The following is a 19,662-nucleotide window of genomic DNA, read 5'->3' as shown; positions in this document are numbered from 1 at the left end:
ATGCCTACTTTCTGCAGGGATTTTATCATAAATGGGTGTTGAATTTTGTCGCAAGCTTTCTCTGCATTGATTGAGATGATCATATGGTTTTTCTCCTTCAATTTGTTAATATGGTGTATCACATTGATTGATTTGCATATATGGAAGAATCCTTGCTTTCCTGGGATAAACCCCACTTGATCATGGTGTATGATCCTTTTAATGTGCTGTTGGATTCTGTTTGCTAGTATTTTGTTGAGGATTTTTGTATCTATATACATCAGTGATATTGGCCTGTACTTTTCTTTCTTTGTGACATCTTTGTCTGGTTTTGGTGTCAGGGTAATGGTGGCCTCGTAGAATGAGTTTGGGAGTGTTCCTCCCTCTGCTATATTTTGGAAAAGTTTGAGAAGGATAGGTGTTAGCTCTTCTCTAAATGTTTGATAGAATTCGCCTGTGAAGCCATCTGGTCCTGGGCTTTTGTTTGTTGGAAGATTTTTAATCACAGTTTCAATTTCAGTGCTTGTGATTGGTCTGTTCATATTTTCTATTTCTTTCTGGTTCAGTCTCGGAAGGTTGTGCATTTCTAAGAATTTGTCCATTTCTTCCAGGTTGTCCATTTTATTGGCATAGAGTTGCTTGTAGTAATCTCTCATGATCCTTTGTATTTCTGCACTGTCAGTTGTTACTTCTCCTTTTTCATTTCTAATTCTATTGATTTGAGTCTTCTTTTTTTTTCTTGGTGAGTCTGGCTAATGGTTTATCAATTTTGTTTATCTTCTCATAGAACCAGGTTTTAGTTTGATTGATCTTTGCTATCGTTTCCTTCATTTCTTATTCATTTATTTCTGATCTGATCTTTATGATTTCTTTCCTTCTGCTAACTTTGGGGGTTTTTTTGTTCTTCTTTCTCTAATTGCTTTAGGTGTAAGGTTAGGTTGTTTATTTGAGATATTTCTTGTTTCTTAAAGTAGGATTGTATTGCTATAAAATTCCCTCTTAGAACTGCTTTTGCTGCATCCCATAGGTTTTGGGTCGTCCTGTTTTCATTGTCATCTGTTTCTAGGTATTTTTTTATTTCCTCTTTGATTTCTTCAGTGAGCTCTTGGTTATTAAGTAGTGTATTGTTTAGCCTCCATGTGTTTGTATTTCTTACAGATTTTTTCCTGTAATAGATATCTAGTCTCATAGTGTTGTGGTCAGAAAAGATACTTGATACTATTTCAATTTTCTTAAATTTTCCAAGGCTTGATTTGTGACCCAAGATATGATCTATCCTGGAGAATGTTCCATGAGCACTTGAGAAGAATGGGTATTCTGTTGTTTTGGGATGGAATGTCCTATAAATATCAATTATGTCCATCTTGTTTAATGTATCATTTAAAACTTGTGTTTCCTTATTTATTTTCATTTTGGATGATCTGTGCATTGGTGAAAGTGGGGTGTTAAAGTCCCCTACTATGATTGTGCTACTGTCGATTTCCCCTTTTATGGCTGTTAGTATTTGCCTTATATATTGAAGTTCTCCTGTGTTGGGTGCATAAATATTTACAATTGTTATATCTTCTTCTTGGATTGATCCCTTGATCATTATGTAGTGTCCTTCTGTGTCTCTTGTAATAGTCTTTATTTTAAAGTCTATTTTGTCTGATATGAGAATTGCTACTCCAGCTTTCTTTTCATTTCCATTTGCATGGAATATCTTTTTCCATCCCCTCACTTTCAGTCTGTATGTGTCCCTAGGTCTGAAGTGGGTCTCTTGTAGACAGCATATATACGGGTCTCGTTTTTGTATCCATTCAGCCAGTCTATGTCTTTTGGTTGGAGCATTTAATCCATTTACATTTAAGGTAATTATCGATATGTATGTTCCTATTCCCATTTTCTTAATTGTTTCGGGTTTGTTATTGTAGGTCTTGTCCTTCTCTTGTGTTTCTAGCCTAGAGAAGTTCCTTTAGCATTTGTTGTAAAGCTGGTTTGGTGGTGCTGAATTCTCTCAGCTTTTGCTTGTCTGTAAAGGTTTTAATTTCTCCATCAAATCTGAATGAGATCCTTGCTGGGTAGAGTAATCTTGGTTGTAAGTTTTTCTCCTTCATCACTTTAAATATGTCCTGCCACTCTCTCTGGCTTGCAGAGTTTCTGCTGAAAGATCAGCTGTTAACCTTATGCGGATTCCCTTGTGTGTTATTTGTTGTTTTTCCCTTGCTGCTTTTAATATGTTTTCTTTGTATTTAGTTTTTGACAGTTTGATTAACATGTGTCGTGGCGTGTTTCTTCTTGGATTTATCCTGTATGGGACTCTCTGTTCTTCCAGGACTTGATTAACTATTTCCTTTCCCATATTAGGGAAGTTTTCAACTCTAATCTCTTCAAATATTTTCTCAGTCCCTTTCTTTTTCTCTTCTTCTTCTGGGACCCCTATAATTCGAATGTTGGTGCGTTTAATGTTGTCCCAGAGGTCTCTGAGACTGTTCTCAGTTCTTTTCATTCTTTTTTCTTTATTCTACTCTGCAGTAGTTATTTCCATTATTTTGTCTTCCAGGTCACTTATCCTTTCTTCTGCCTCAGTTATTCTGCTATTGATCCCTTCTAGAGAATTTTAAATTTCATTTATTGTGTTGTTCATCATTGTTTGTTTGCTCTTTAGTTCTTCTAGGTCCTTGTTAAACGTTTCTTTTATTTTCTCTATTCTATTTCCAAGATTTTGGGTCATCTTTACTATCATTATTCTGAATTCTTTTGCAGGTAGACTGCCTATTTCCTCTTCATTTGTTAGGTCTGGTGGGTTTTTACCTTGCTCCTTCATCTGCTGTGTGTTTTTCTGTCTTCTCATTTTGCTTAACTTACTGTGTTTGGGGTCTCCTTTTCGCAGGCTGCAGGTTCATAGTTCCCGTTGTTTTTGGTGTCTGTCCCCAGTGGCTATGGTTGGTTCAGTGGGTTGTGTAGGCTTCCTGGCGGAGGGGACTAGTGCCTGTGTTCTGGTGGATGAAGCTGGATATTGTCTTTCTGGTGGGCAGGTCCACGTCTGGTGGTGTGTTTTGGGGTGTCTGTGGCCATATTATGATTTTAGGCAGCCTCTGTGCTAATGGATGGGGTTGTGTTCCTGTCTTGCTAGTTGTTTGGCATAGGGGGTCCAGCACTGTAGCTTGCTGGTCATTGAGTGAAGCTGGGTCTTGGTGTTGAGATGGAGATCTCTGGGAGATTTTCACCATTTGATATTATGTGGAGCTGGGAGGTCTCTTGTGGACCAGTGTCCTGAAGTTGGCTCTCCCACCTCAGAGGCACAGCACTGACTCCTGTCTGCAGCACCAAGAGCCTTTCTTCCACACGGTGCAGAATAAAAGGGAGAAAAAATAGAAAGAAAGAAAGAAGATAAAATAAAATAAAGTTATTAAAATAAAAAATAATTATTAAGAAAAAAATTTTAAAAAGTAAAAAAAAACGAAAAACAAAAAAAGGAATGGATGGACAGAATCTTAGGACTAATGGTAAAAGCAAAGCTATACAGACAAAATCACACACAGAAGCATACACATACACACAAAAAGAGAAAAAGGGGAAAAAATATATATATATCTTTGCTCCCAAAGTCCACCTCCTCAATTTGGGATGATTCGTCGTCTCTTCCACAGATGCAGGGTACATCAAGTTGATTGTGGAGATTTAATCCACTGCTCCTGAGGCTGCTGGGAGAGATTTCTCTTTCTCTTCTTTGTTCCCACAGCTGCTGGGGTTCATCTTTGGATTTGGACCCGCCTCTGCGTGTAGGTTGCCTGTGGGCATCTGTTCTTCGCTCAGACAGGACGGGGTTAAAGGAGCAGCTGATTCGGGGGCTCTGGCTCACTCAGGCCGGGGGGAGGGAGGGGTACGGATGCGGGGCGAGCCTGCGGCGGCAGAGGCCAGCGTGACGTTGCACCAGCCTGAGGCGCAACGTGCGTTCTCCCGGGGAAGTTTTCCCTGGATCACGGGACCCTGGCAGTGGCGGGCTGCACAGGCTCCCAGGAGGGGAGGGGTGGATAGTGACCTGTGCTTGCACACAGGCTTCTTGGTGGCTGCAGCAGCAGCCTTAGCGTCTCATGCGCATCTCTGGGGTCCGCGCTGATAACCGTGGCTCATGCCCGTCTCTGGAGCTCCTTTAAGCGGCGCTCTTAATCCCCTCTCCTCGCGCACCAGGAAACAAAGAGGCAAGAAAAAGTCTCTTGCCTCTTTGGCAGGTCCAGACTTTTTCCTGGACTCCCTCCTGGCTAGCCATGGCGCACTAGCCCCTTCAGGCTGTGTTCACGCAGCCAACCCCAGTCCTCTCCCTGGGATCCGACCTCCAAAGCCCAAGCCTCAGCTCCCAGCCCCTGCCCGCCCCGTCGGGTGAGCAGACAAGCCTCTCGGGCTGGTGAGTGCTGGTCGGCACTGATCCTCCGTGCGGGAATCTCTCCGCTTTGCCCTCCACACCCCTGTCGCTGCGCTCTCCTCCGTGGCTCCGAAGCTCCCCTCCCGCCACCCCCCCGTCTCCCCAGTGAAGGGGCTTCCTAGTGTGTGGAAACCTTTCCTCCTTCACAGCTCCGTCCCAGAGGTGCAGGTCCCGTCCCTATTCTTTTGTCGCTGTTTTTTCTTTTTTCTTTTGCCCTACCCGGGTACGTGGGGAGTTTCTTGCCTTTTGGGAGGTCTGAGGTCTTCTGCTGGCGTTCAGTGGGTGTTCTATAGGAGCAGTTCCACGTGTAGATGTATTTCTGATGTATCTGTGGGGAGGAAGGTGATCTCCGTGTCTTACTCTTCTGCCATCTTGAAGCTCCTCCCCATTTATTCTTAAGGGTGTATTTTTTCCTTAGGAATTTTTTTTTAAGTACTCATACTCCTAGTAGAGCCTATAGATGGTATCAACTAATATCTTAATCATCAGTAAATAGTAGGGGATGACTTAGTAGGGGATGACTTAGTAGGGGATGACTCTTTTTATGAAAGAGGCCAAAAAAATCCTATTCAACTTTGAAGTTTTGCTTTAAAAGACACTACATAGCTAACAAAGCATTTTTCCAAATATGTCTCAGTCTTAGAAAATAGCAAAAATCAATTCATACTTTTAAGGGAATTTGTTCTTGTGCTGTTCTCTGCCTTCAGGGATTGGAAGAAAAAGTCCATTTATCTGAACTGAGTGTATTAGATCATTGCTTAAAATAAATTCTGATAGCTAACTTCCTTCTGTGGCTATTTTAAGCAAATCTCTCTTTGGCCATATTCCATGCTTGAAATGTGCTAATATTTAATAAAATAAATGTTTGTGAAATATTGCTTTCCCATATGATGTTATTGAAATAAATGGTCATTTGAACACATTATAAAATTAGGGTCTGTACTAGAGATTTTCTGCCTAACTGATTTTTCTTTATCTTTGTAAAATGAACCATTCATAAAGGGATTATGCATGTAAAGGTAAGAATTTATGTTTATGTAGGTATCCACCTTTAAAATTGATATAAATCACACCAGTGCTAAAAGGTACTTACTCCACAGTAGCAAGTAAGTGTCAAGATGTAGTAGTTTAGCAGTGTTTAGACCTACGTGGTTTGCCTTGGCTCAGTGCCCCTCCGCAAAAATCCAGACTCCTCTGTGGAAGAAACCACACATGTTGGGACTCTGGGGCTGAAGGATGTCCGTTGTATTCTTTAGAGTTAAAGCAATCTACAACACATAATTGAGTTATGAGTGACTGGTTGGGAATTTTTTCCTCTGGGAAATTAAAAAAAAATTCTGTAGAGAGTATTTGAAGTATCAAAATTTAGGATATATGTTTATTTGAAGTGCCTATTGAAAAATAGCCATTGTCATTTCATAATTGTTACAAGCCTTTAGAGTGGAATCACCAGAAGTAATAGCAAAATCGTTTACAAAAGTAATTTCATAATAAATATTTAATAATATCCTTGTTATTATCTTTACTCTTTTCAGACTAGATTTTGTGTCTTCTGCAATGAATGGGGCAGGTATATGATCAATAAACTTTGATGAGTAAATGGCTGTAGAGGGAGAAAGTCAAAATTAGACCTTTCAGGGCATTTCTTCCATCTAGAAAGTAAAAATTAAGTAGACTGAATTTCTTTTTTAACTCCCTGACATTTTGGTAAGAGAGATAAGATTCTGATCTTTTTAAAAAAAATTATTTCTACAGGGACTTAATAGACCTAAGGGCAAGTATAAGCATCACCAGGGATGTGATGCCTCAGTATTTAAGTAGGCTTTTTCTAGAGTTGCTCCCTAAGGCCTCTCTTTAGTTCAGGTACCCTGTGGATTCCTCTCTGGGACAGGTTTGGGACAGATAATGCACATTGATTCAACATTCCCTTCCCCCAACACTAGATCAAAATGGAGTAATCAGATCCAGACATAAGTGATCCCATTCCAAGGACAAAGATCTGGAACTGTACGTAACCACTCCCAACAGTTTTGTTGTAGGTTGAGTTCCCCCAGAGGCCAACTATGATATGAAGATTAGCTTATAGGATATTTGTAAGGGAGTGTTCTTGGGATCAACACTTGTGAGGGCATCACTAAGGAAGTAGCATTAGACAAGGGGAGAACCAAGCTGTGACGCAGTACCAACAAAAGCCTCAGCCGATAGGCCACGCTGAGAAGGTGGCAAGCGCTTCAATATTTTTCTCTAGTATAAGTGATAATACCGTTATTCATCTGGGTTTATCTTGTGAAAGAGAATCTCCATTTTCTCCCCATCTCATCCATTCACCATGACCATCGTATTATCTCTTAAAAAACAAAAATCTGATCATATTTTCTTCCCTGTTTACATGCTTCTGGGAGTTCTTGATTTCCAAGGAACTTGAATAAACTTCAAGGCCCTTCCCACCCATTTCTGCTCTGTTTCCAGTCTATTGACTTCTAAGGCCCTTCCCACCCATTTCTGCTCTGTTTCCAGTCTCATTTTTATCCACTCTTCCTCGTTCCCTCACTAGTACTTTACTTTCTGCTTTCCTCTTTCTCTCTTTCTTTTACTCTAACTGCCATGTTACAAAATGAATAACTTTCAAGTTTTGTGCTTTTGCTACAACTCTTTGAAATGGACATTCACTTTCTTGCTCATCTCACTCTTTGTTTTTGAAGGCACTTACCTAATACTGCTCTTTTACCGCCTCTTGCTCCCCAAGGCTTCCTTATCCTCAGGAGACATAACTCTTCTTTGTGTTTACTAGAGCATTTTATATATTTATACCAGTGTTAGATGTCCTATCTGATAGAACTATTATTATCCATTTGTGTAAATATATGACCCTCTTAATTATATACTCCTTGAATAGGGGAACTATTTTTTCTGCACTTCTGATTCTCCTTTAGTACATAGTACAGTGTCTTACACATAAAGGATACTAAATAATGTTGATTTTGTTTTTGGAGTTGGTAATTTTGTTATCTTTTCCTCTCTTGAGTGTGCGACCAATATACTACTCTTTAATCAATTAGTGTGCTGTCAGCTTAAAAGACATCTTACTTGGGCTGGTAAAAAATAAGGAAATTTGTTATATTATAGAATAAGAATAATGTACAGAGTTTGAGTGGCTATGTAAATGGTAATATCATCTACTTAACAATGTTGTAAATGATCCAGTTCTTTCTGTCTCTTCTGTCTGCCATTGTTGGTGTTGGCATTATCCTTAGGTTGGTAGCAAAGTGGCTATAACAGTTTCATGGGTCACATCCAGACAAGGAAATGTAAAGTAATAAAAGACCATTACTCACTATGTCTTATCCTTAGGAGCAAGGAAACCTTTTAAAGAACTCTCCCTCGCATCTCATTGGCCAGAAACATGTCAATTCCAATTCTGATACTTACTCGAAAGAGTGCTGGGGAAGCTGTGATTTGCTTATATCAATCAACTGCTTTAGGTGGAAGAAGTGTTCAGGAATCAATCACGTTGATCACTACACTTAAAGAGAGGGAGTAGAAAACAAGTTCTCTGAAAAAAATAATTTGCTTAGGGGACTTTTTTTTCTAATTAACGTAGATTTCCTGAGGCAAACATAAAAGTTTTCTCAGACAATCAAAAAGAAGAGTGTATATTTTCTCTTCAGAGAAAATTATAAAGATTAGCTAGTTCTACAAGGAAATTATCTGGAAGGATTTATTTTTCTTTCAGGAGATATCTTGGAAAGTATTCATTGCAAGTAAAAATCCTTGAAATAATTTTTCTCCACACTGCATTGTAAAGATTGAAAAATCTGCTAACATGTACAAATACTTCTCTTGCTTATGTAAGAGTTCATTTGCCTCTATAAAACTTCTCTATGATTCTTTATTTAATCTTTGTATTTAAGCTTTGTAAAATCTAATCTGCTGCAGATTTCTTCACATTTGCTGATACTCTGTCAGTTTTCTCCCTTCAGTATTGTTAACTGTTGTTGAGGGTGACATCGTCAGGAGGGAATACATTACAACTTAACTCAGAGAATTAAAGACTACATCATTATTCTGTAGTACTAGTTTTTAGCATTATCCACTAAATATTTAATGTACAGAGAACATATTTTTAAAAAATCAAATAACTAAATATGACTTAAGCATCGTTGAAAGTATTTTCTAGCAGAATTATGTCTAAAATAATGCTGCTTTGATTTGGTTTTGTCAGTCTCTGGGATTGAAACTTATTGTATGTGTTTGTAGAAGTAAAACTTGGAATACTTTTTAGTAACTGAACTTTGAATAATTTTCTTTATTTTGTCCTACTTTAGTCAGGGTTTTTTGTTTGTTTATTTTTTTCATAGAAAAATTTGAGTATCTACTCTTGGTGCTAAGAACGTCTAACAGAATATAAAACTCAGGTCTTGTCATTGCTCATGCCCTACTTAGGAAGATAAGACATAACACAGTTAAAATAAGACAAGTCAGAAAATTTTTAAATGTCCAAAATAATGAGACAGATCACATAGTAGGAATTCAGGGAGGGGGAAAAAAGATCACATGTTGTGCATGGGATTTGAATTAGTCCAAAATGGATGAGTAAATGTAAATTATTGTTAACAATTTAATTAAATAGTTTGTATTTGGATTTGGACCATAAGGTTTATTATTTCCTTGTCCAGCTAGGATGGGGGAAAACATGTTGGAGAAACAGAGTAGAAGAGAGTCATTTCTCCCCTCCATGTGTAAATTTCTCCTAGTTCAAGTTAAAGAAACTAGGTTTCCCTGCCCTTAACCTACCCCATCTCTAGAGTCAGAGGAATTTTAATAGTTCTTGAAAAATGTGGTCAACTGTAGACATTTATATCCATTTATCATTAATTTATAAGTGATGCATGAGAAACCTGTTCAGTGTAGACATCATAATAATGAAAGTGTTTGACACTTGTACAATATGGTTTAAGGACCTATGGTTTCTAAACAAATTATCCTGAACTACATGGCATCTGTCACTGACTACAAGTGAACATTCTCCACCTCAGCTGGCCTTAAGTAGTCCTAGCAATAATTCATGTAAAATCCAGAGCCCTCTCTGTGTAAACTTTAGGAGTAATATATACAAGCTGAAAATCTCTCCCTCTCTCCTCCTCTCTCTTTTTTTTAATGGAGTCATGATTGACAGTGAAAAAAAAAAAATGTCCAGTCCTCTCTGGTTATGCTACTTAGTTGGCTTCTTGAGTTAATGAATTGTTGGGATCCTTCCATCTGAAAATGTTACTCATTTTGGAAGCAGTTCAAACCATGCTTAGGTGGAGTGAGTCTCTAAACCAGGATGTAAGCAAACAGGTCACAAAGGGAATGATGTATTAAGCTAAGTACTGCTTTTGTAACTATTAATGAAGCATTTGTTTCTTGGTTTTCTTTCTTTTGTCTTCTCTCGTTTTTCAGGTGGGTTATAGAGGCAGATGAGTAGACCAATGAGAAATAAACTTATTCTGAGACTACAGTTGTTATTTATTTTACCTACTAATCCAGCAGCAACCGTTATGTCAACCCATGGAGTATAATAATAAACAACTTTATTTTACCTCCCACAGTCCCTTTCAATCTGCTCTGTGGGACTGGGTCTTCTCCCTGGACCTGTTTGATGACTCCAGCAGACCCCATGGCTTTCAAGGTCACTCTTAGAGAGTACAGACAGTTGTTTTCCAGCAATTAAAAGGTCCAGTCTAATGTAACAGAGTGTCCAACCTCATTTAAAATTGAACCTTCCCTCGCTCTACCTGTCCCCATTTGGGCACACCATGGGAGGGAGGGCGGGTTCCTGAGTAGGGAGACGTTCAGAGGCTTCTTCTCTCCTGACCCTGACTGCACTCCTCTTCTTCTCTAAGCTGTTACAGTCAGAGTCTGACCCTATGGTGTCGTATCAGGAGAAGAGAAGAGGAGAGGGGTTCAGGAAAATGTCTTTTGCCATTGTCAGAGGGACCTCACTTCTCAACTTTCTGGTCTTGTCCGACGTTTAAAGAAGGGTGACTTTTCTTTCATTGGCCCCTCTGTGAGTTTCTGGAATTTCCTCTTTCTGGAGTTCTTTCCCTTGCAATTTTCTGGATAAGCGTGGCTGCATTTCTCCTCTGACTGGTGTGTCCTCATTCTTTATCTGAGACAGGTTGCAGTTCCACCAGGTGTTAACTTCTGAAGTCTTTTCACTCAGCCTTCTTGAACAGGACCTCAGGTGACCTCATGCCATCGCATTTTTGCGTGACCATGTCTCCCATCTGTTCCATAGGAAGCTGTCTTCTGTATTTTCCTGGACACACTCTAGAAGTTCAGGGTGATATCAGTATAGCCACTGAGCCTGGCCTCTGTGTCCACTGAAACCTGTCAGTCTCTCACACTTTAGACATTTGTCCACAATGTCCCACAAATGGCATGTTCAACAGTAAGTGCTTCTTGAGGTCCCAGCAAAGCCCCTTCCCTGGCACCTGCTTCTTACCCTGGGGCTTGTAAGGCACATGACACAACTGTCTCAGACAAAATATCCTTTTCAAGGGAAAGGAAAAAACTTTGTAAGTTCCAGTGTCCAACTATTGTATAGCTTGAACATAGGTGAAATCATCTAAATGATTCTTGGCCACCAACTTTGAAGATTTTTGCATCCTCAGCTAGCATCTCATTTTAAATTTTTTCTCAGCTAAAATTTCTTTTTTTAACATCTTGCTCTAATATCTAAGCCATAAAATGAGCTCTCAAAAGAATGTTGCTTTACCTCCAAATATAACAGGCAAGCTCATTGTATATCATTCCTGATGTATACACTCTAGAATCATAGGAGTAACCAAATGGGGAATGTCAGTATCCTTATTAGTATTATTTGCATTTTGGATATTAATAGCCTTATTCAAAACATGTGCTGTTTTACATCTTGTTTCCCATGTTTTTCAATAGTATTTCTGTTGGGTTCTAGCAAAGCTAAGCCATAACCGAGAATCTAATAAACGAGAGTGTAAGACATGCAATGATCCATTTAAAAATAATCTAACAATTAGTCTTCAAATAGTTTACTTTCATTTTGAGACAATGCTTAATTATCGTTTTTCTTTTTAATTAAAAATATTTTCTCTTGAAACTGATATGTGTCAAAATTAAATGTTTTACATAAAATGTTCAAAGAATTGCCATGTTAGCTAAACAAAGGTGAAGATCATTAACCGGGCCCCAACAAAAACCTATTAGCTAAATTTACAGTGTTGAAGGCAAAAGCAGTTTCATACTTAAAATTTTTATGTTTAATGTAATTGACATTTGTTTTTAAGGTAAAAAGCACTAAATATGTTTCTGGCAGAAAACAAGGAAGTTTTCCTATGGGTTTTAAAATGAGAAAGCAATGTATCAAAGCAATATAAATTTATAACCTACCTAAAAGAGAACTCCATATTTTTATGGAATAACTTGAGACAATTTCATTTCACCTTGCTAATAAAATTTAGGTCCCCACATTTAAGAACTTTATTTTGTTTATTAACCAAACAACAATCAGAACTATTTAAAAGGAAACATTGGTAAACTTAAAACACTTAAAAGCTAGAACTCAGACACTCTTAAGAAGATTAACTTTCTTTTTGAGCACATTGTCACATTTATAAACATGGAATGACTCTATTAATGTTTTTTTTTCTTCTTCCCAGCAATTGTAATGTAATTTCGTATTATTTTTCTCCTTATTTAACATGAAAATGAGGTACGTAATTATAAAAATTAGTCAGTTTACTTGAAATTCATCAAAATATTCTCCTATTTTAATCATTGTTATTAGAAAAATCACTAATCGAAATGAGTTTATAATTTTAACTATAATAATTTTCAGTGGCATATTTAAACACCCTTTTTTTGTGTAGCATGAAAAGGACTTTGTTATTTCCCTTTCCTTAAGGAAGTCTAAAACAAGAGGGTTTTCATACACAGGGATCCTGTACTTGCTTGCTTTATATTGAGTATAAGCAGAAATGCTTTTATAAATCAGAATGACCTTCTGACTCTAGTTCATTAACTCATTTCATGGCTGCATAAGACGTTCTCATCTAACGTGTGACCCTGGAAGTCTATTATTTAGGCGAAAAGACTGAAAATAAATAACTTCTCATTTGAAATCAAGTTATTGATAAAAGAAAATTGCCACTCTTTATTCTTAGTTAATACTTGAAATAAAGAAAATATAAACCCTTGGAAACCCTGTGGACTCCCCAGTAAATTAAGTTTTGGTATAAGGCACCCTGCTTAGTTTCACGGTGATTAATCTGCTCCTATTGCCTGCGGAGCACATGCTGTCTGGTAATCACAGAGGTGAAACAATTGCCTCGTTCATGGATGGGCGGGCTCCCCCGCCCGGGTGCTGATGTGCAGGTCCCATCTGGTCACTGTAATGGGCTGTCAGGATGTTGTCAGTCTGCTCAGACTTCTGCCGGAACTCGACAAGGACTCTCTCTGTCTCCAGTTTTAAAGGAAACTTTGCAGATCACTTTTCAATAATTTCCGAGTACTTTTTATGTATGTGGGCTGTGCCAGGTGCTAAAGAGGGTAGGAAGAAAACACAATGTCCCTTGTCAGTTAGTATCAGTGGCCACTCAACTTTAATGAGTCATATACTTCCTGTAAGAAGAGAGGGGAGACTGTGACTTGTATTCCTCACAAAATTTTGAAATCTATCCACAAGTGTAATTGCACCACCAGTTCCAAATCACCAACCCATTTGTGGATTTCTTAAATTTCCTTTTAATTTGTATGATACAGTAGCATTTATCTCATTTTCATGCAGTATATTTATTGAGCTCCTGCCATTCCAGGTAGAACAAGCTCATTCTGCGGATAATGCTAAGATGATATTTGGCAGTGCAGCATTCGCTGCTAACAAGTGGTGCAGTAGAGACTTCAACCCACGTCTTCCAATCCCACTGCAGTTCATTGCTCTTTATGCCAGGAAAAGGTCCCAAACTAAATCTACTTGCAAAAAGAAGGGGGCAGATGGATGTGGTAGACGCGAGTGTATTGGAATTCGGAGCTGGTTGACGGAAGAAAGCTAAATGTCAAAGAGGCTTTGGGCTGAGTCCTAAAACAGGAAAGGGAGAGACAGTTCTCATCCAAGACTTCATGAACGAAGCTATGTGGGCGATTAGATGCAAACCTTGAGAATTGAAACTTCCCTTCTGTAACACTCTCTACCCCAGCCGCTTTCGGTTTTACGCGCTTTACCGCTGGCTCTCCTGTCCTTTTTTCCCAGTACTTCGGTCTTTGAGCTCAGATCTCCTACCTCTCTCTGTCCTTGGAACTGACACTCTGGAGTAGTCACTCTTCCCTTTGTTGTTCAAATCCTTGTATCATATGGCATTTAGAGCAGCATTTTCCCAACCTTTTTACAACCAGTCAAAAACTTGAATCCTGTTTGTTGACAGAGATAGCCACTTGCATTTTTAAGGCTGTGAGTTTTTTGTCTTTACTTAGGTTTTATGAACAAGTTGTAACTTCCTCTTGTGTATTCCATTCAGTTGTCTTGGCATCTCTGAATTAGGCCAAAGGGCATTTGACTGACCTTGCACTTGCTAACTTGAGTCAATTAAATTGCTTTTCCAAAGATGAAACAAAGAGCAGATATAATTAGAATTTCCTTAGGATGTTGTTATAAGGCCTTATCATTATTTGAATGTTTCTGTAACTTGCCTAAGATTAAATAATTAAAAATAAAGTGCCTTACATTTCACGTTATGAAATGATAACTGTTAATGAATTATATAACTTATAAATGAAACAGTAATTGTTAGAGACATTGCAGCATTTTACTGTGAGCTCCTCCTGCCTATTTGTCTTCAAAGTGAAGTAAATAGGCTTCAAAAAACAAACCATTTTGGATTTTGGATAAGCAAAATAGAGATAAGCAAATAAAATCGACATAAGATAACTAGATCATAGGTTGTATTTTTAAATGCATACAGCTCCTGCTATCGTTTCATAAGGAAATTAATATTAAATCTCTTTTGAAAAATGTGCTTAAAATTTAACTTTATAGCATATAAGCATATGCAAAGTGACAGTGAAGACAATGTTTATTTCATCAGAATGATCTCTTTTCATACTAGTAATCTACATTCTATAACTGAAGGAAACAGATATGTACATATTTTTACTCATTCTTTTTTTTAAAATATGTAACCCTTCATGAATTTGCATGTCATCCTTGTGCAGGGGCCAGGCTAATCTTCTCTATGTCATTCCAATTTTAGTATAGGTGCTGCCAAAGTGAGCACTACATATATATTATTAGAGGTTAGTATTTGATCCTTCCAAGTGTAACAGGCAAAAATTAATTTTTTGGAAATGATCAATTTCAATTATGAAATACTGTGAAAACAACATAAACATAGTAACGTGGTTAGGTCAGTAAATTACTGAATATGGAAACTGACTTATCAGACATACTTGTTTTAAAACTTTAACCCATAAATTATCATCTTCAAGTGGAGACATTTTGTAAACTTATTTACTTCTCTTCTTTCCCATGTAGTTTTCTGTTACCAACTTGATCTCTAAGATTAGCACTCAAATTAAAACCAATTTGCAGCCCCTAATTATTTTGTAGTGGATCAATTAGTGGTTACACAGTAGATAACTATGTTGAGAGAAATTCTTGGGCTTATCAGGATCCACAGAAAGGATCTTTTTGATTTCTGATGTCTGTGCTACATGTGGGTGGAGAGAGCAGCTTTGTACATATTTGAGATCCTTGATGTCTAGGCTCCAAGGTCCTGAAGACTACTCCCACCAAAATGATAGCTTAAAAGCTGTATCTGGTACATCATACAATGTTAAGAACTAGCATTCTGTGGGAATATTTCAGGACAATTAAAATATGGCAATTATGCAAGTAGCACCTCTATTCTGGTATGCCTCTCTTTGATAAGTGAAAGAAAAATGTCTGTGGGTAACTTTCTAAAGGAGTAATACAGCTGCATCAACTTTTAGAAATAGTGGTATGTGTTTTGCTTGTCTTGCTTAATGGAACTTTTAATATGGCATGATGCTGTGTGTTCAAAGCACCAAAGTGCAAGAAAATGTGTATGTCATCTTACTTTTAACAAATTCAACAAGCAAAGAGAGTAGTAATAATCACTACCTCAAAACTTTCCCATTACCTAATTAATGATCAAGAGGGCCTTTTATAGATATTGTGGACTTTGTATTTTTAAGTGTGGGGTGTGATTTCTGTCTGAGAGTGAGCCAATCTCAAAGTGTACTACCTGGGCTACTGAAATAATTTCAAGATCTCAAGTACCTCTTGGGCTTTTGTGTAAATGATGCTGAAACTTGATACTATATATGAAGTACTCTATACCCAATCAGAGTTGACATCTCTCTCTCCCTCTATGTATCTGTCTATCTCTCTTTGTTTCTTACTCTTTTCCCTCTCTGTATCCATCTACACACGTACACACGGTTTGACTAGAAATATATGGAAGTGGTGGAATGCTTTTATACAGATAGATAGAGATAGAGATATATATGTCACATTATGTATGTCACTTCAAAAGATTATTGAAAAACAAATATGTTACTTGATGAACATATTTCTGCCAATCCTATGTAAGTATAAGAGTGTGTGGAAATCTTGGTCTTTTTTTGTTTTGCTTTATTTTTAGATTGAGTTATGTGAAATTTTATCTCTTTATATTGTTTACCAAAAGGGATCAAAAGGAATATTTTTTTTAAAAAACCCTTATTCTAATGACTAGAATGGGCAAGTAAAAGAAAATCTCACCATAAATCATAATTAAAATGATAGCTTTTAAATATTGGCACAACTACAATGATTTTTTTTTTTTCCTTTTAAGTAAATGTTTACAGTCTGGAAGACAATCAGATATCTCCCACATTGTTATTATTATAATTCTATTTGTGATTCCTAAATTCTTGACAGCACTGTGTCAAAATAAGCCAGTATATGACCTCAATAACTTTATTTTTAAGGCTTAAATGTTTCCTTAAGAAGTAAAATTGTTGTTGTGATACTATCTTAGGATTCCTATGCTATAACAATAATGATCCAAGGATAATTTCTGTTTTTAACAGGTTTTAGACTTTATGGGATTGAAGGTGAATGATGAAAAGTGAGATAACATTTTGGGGGAAAAAATCTGCTTTGTAAACAGACATTAGAAGATATATTTAAATTGGTTTTTGGAGTCCAACAAATTCTCAGTGCTTGAATATCTTTGTATAACATTTACCCACTAATCAAAAACCCAATTGTTGGAAGCTTGTCCTTTCAGTTTTATGGCTTCATTTACTAGGATGACACAATTCAATTTACAGTTGTATGACTTAAAATTAATAACTGAAAATGTACAACAAAACCATTAAAACATCTTTTAGAAATTTGTATCCCTTTGCAAAGAGAAAAAAGAATCTGCAATTACTATTTTAGTATCAAGTCTTTAAGACAAAACTAGAGTTGAAACTATTAAACTAAGCTAAACTGTTACATTAGAGTTGAAACTATTAAAAGCAAGTAATTTAAAACAATGGCTCAGAAGTCAGGACTGGTAGGGACTTCATTTCCCACTCAGTGCTCCTTAGGGCTCCCTGAGCATAGTGGCTCCATCCTCTTTGCTCTCTTCTTATAGTGTTTATATCTCCTATGGAAATGCACTTACCCTATCTGTTTACAGAACTGTCTTCCTGACTCACGTCTTCGCACCTCAGTGCCACACCTTGCCAGGTATACAGAAGCCCTTTCATAATTATGTGTCTAATGAACAAATGGTTAATGAACAGAAACTACTCTGTGCTAACCTTGGAACTTCCATTTAGGTTTCAAAAATGATAAAGAAGGTTGCTTCCACATTTTGTCAATCTTTAAATAACTCCCTCCGTTTTGAAGCTCCTATAAATACATTCAAAATTAATTTTAGAAACATCATTTGTCTCATAATTTACTTCAACTCAATCACCCAATACACTGGTTAGAGGTAAAAGAATAGAACCCAGTGATGTTCTTTTTCCTTTTTAAGTCACACTTCATGTGAAAGAGTCCTGTATTTCCTTTTCTTTCTTTTTTTGTATAGTACTAATACCAATAAAATATTCAGGTCTGAACAAATCTACAAATATTTATTCTAAATTTATTTCTGAAATGTGACTAAATCTGACCATCGTATAAAACAGAAAAGAACAAGATCTGACATATTGAAAGGATTCAAAGAAATATTAATCTAGACTAGAGACCAAATAAAATGAACTAGTGATTAAACCAGTTGACACATCATGGACATGCTTTCTGTGTACCATTTATTTTCATTCCAATGATACAAAGTTATCCTTTGTAAAATCACTGTAATATTCAAGAATCAGCAAGTATAGAGTTGCAGTTTTGCAAGATGAAAGAATTCTTGAGATTGGTTGCACAAAATGAATATACTTAATAATACTGTAATGGCTAAGATGGTACATTTTATGTTATGGATATTTTATCACAATTAAAAATAATAAAAAAAAGAATCAGCAAGAAAAAAGTGAGAGGATACCTTGAGTTCATAAGTTCAAATATGAAGCAAAGTTTTCATAAATTCAGGTTGTTATTTTTAAAGGGGCAAAAAAGAACACTCAATTCAGTACTTTTGCTACCAGTGATTAAAAACAAAAACAAACAATAAAAAACAATGTGAAGAAACTGTCAAATTTCCTGACAGCTACAGTGTTTTATTTTTGCTATTCATATATTCATTTATTTAGGACTTCATGATTCCAGGTTGATGACTGACTAATGTCAGTTGGCCTATGCATGGCCCATTTTGATTTATTTACTAACTTACATTACTTAGTTGTTCTTAATTATGTAGTAAACACTTGAAAATGCACCATCCAGAACAAAAGCTAAAATCTGTTAAATAACCTGTTTATTACCGCCAGTATAATCTTCTTATCAGTCTTGGGTAACCATCTTTCTGAGTCCTGTATTCATCACTCTGTTGCTTTTCTTTTTACATATTTATTGTATCTACAGATATACCTAAAAAGTGCCTTTTATCTTAGTTGTTTTAAACATTGTTCTACGGAGATCATGCTGTCTGTCATTTTGGGGAATATACTTTTTTCACCTAATGATGAATTGCTAAGGTCCATTCATATTGCTCTTCATTGCTGTAGCCCATTCATGTTTTATTGCTGGCTACTTTTCAAAATTATGTGAAAGTATAATTGCAGTGATTTAAACCATTCTGAATAAATAGCATTTTTGGGTCTTCATTGTGAACCACATCCAGGTTAGCTGGTCACCTGAGCCTGCTGTTGGCGCTCAACGACCCTATCTATGTACACCCTTTGATTGTAATTTGTAGTTGTTAAAATGTGCTCTAAATGAACAACCTTACTTCATTTAAAAATCTCAGTAATTTAATCGTATTTGTCTGTTCAGAGACTGTAAGTGCTAGTCTATGTTCTTCTTTATTCAGAGGCATAAAACCCTAAAATTTCACTATGAGGATAATATCATATAAACATTAGTGACTTCTAAATCATTTGTTCATTCCAGGTTTAACAAGTCTCTTTCAGTGTATTCCCTCAGGATATTTTCCTTTTTCCCCACCTATTAAAATATTTTCTGCTAACATTGGTGAGAAACATAATAAAGGTTTGTCAGGAACTCTTGGAACATATAAGCTACTCAGAGCTTGACTTTCTTGTTTCTTCTTGTCTATAGCTTAACAAAGAGCATTTCTTTCTGTAAGCTAATGGAGTAATGCAACTGTTTGGGGCCTTATTTTGAAAAACTTCCTGGAAGAATTTCTAAAGTTTGTTAAAAAACAAAACAAACTATTTGTGATAAGTTCAAGACTGATAAAGCATGATTAAAAGTGACCAATCAAGGAGCCTTCTGCCTTTGTCCTTCCTTATGCATTTGCCCAAATGATATTTATTATGTAGTGGTTGAGACCCCCCAGTTCAAGGGGCAGACTTTGGGTCATATTTTGGCTCTGTTGCAAACCAGCTTCATGGCCCTTGATTTGTTTAATGACTGTATGAAGAAATTTTCTGACCTGAAAATGGGGAGAGTAAGTACAGCTATCTCATAGGGTCATTGTGAGATTGAAATAAGATAATGCTTATTGTCTTACTTAACGTTTAACTAAATGACAGGTGCATCTCAGCTCTATCTGTGTTAAATATTGTCAACAAGTCCACACTGGTCTTTGACTTGAAGTGATAACTTATGCTTGTGACAAAGAGCTGTTTCTCACACC

At 36.8% G+C, this 19,662-nt stretch overlaps 1 protein-coding gene and 1 non-coding gene across 3 annotated transcripts in view; one reads left to right on the top strand and one right to left on the bottom strand.

Annotated features, from left to right (window-relative positions):
* SEMA3D (semaphorin 3D) overlaps positions 1 to 19,662 on the top strand; it is a 207,799-nt gene that overhangs the window by 100,282 nt on the left and 87,855 nt on the right. The gene's annotated exons all lie outside the window — the stretch shown is intronic.
* LOC137768977 (U6 spliceosomal RNA) lies at positions 14,567 to 14,673 on the bottom strand. The gene has a single exon (XR_011074896.1). It is a non-coding gene; the product is annotated as a U6 spliceosomal RNA (small nuclear RNA).

This window comes from Eschrichtius robustus, chromosome 8 (genome assembly GCF_028021215.1).
Source record: "Eschrichtius robustus isolate mEscRob2 chromosome 8, mEscRob2.pri, whole genome shotgun sequence".
NCBI lineage: Eukaryota > Metazoa > Chordata > Mammalia > Artiodactyla > Eschrichtiidae > Eschrichtius > Eschrichtius robustus.
The sequence above is the reverse complement of the archived record's forward strand: the minus strand, read 5'-3'. Positions and strand labels throughout refer to the sequence as shown.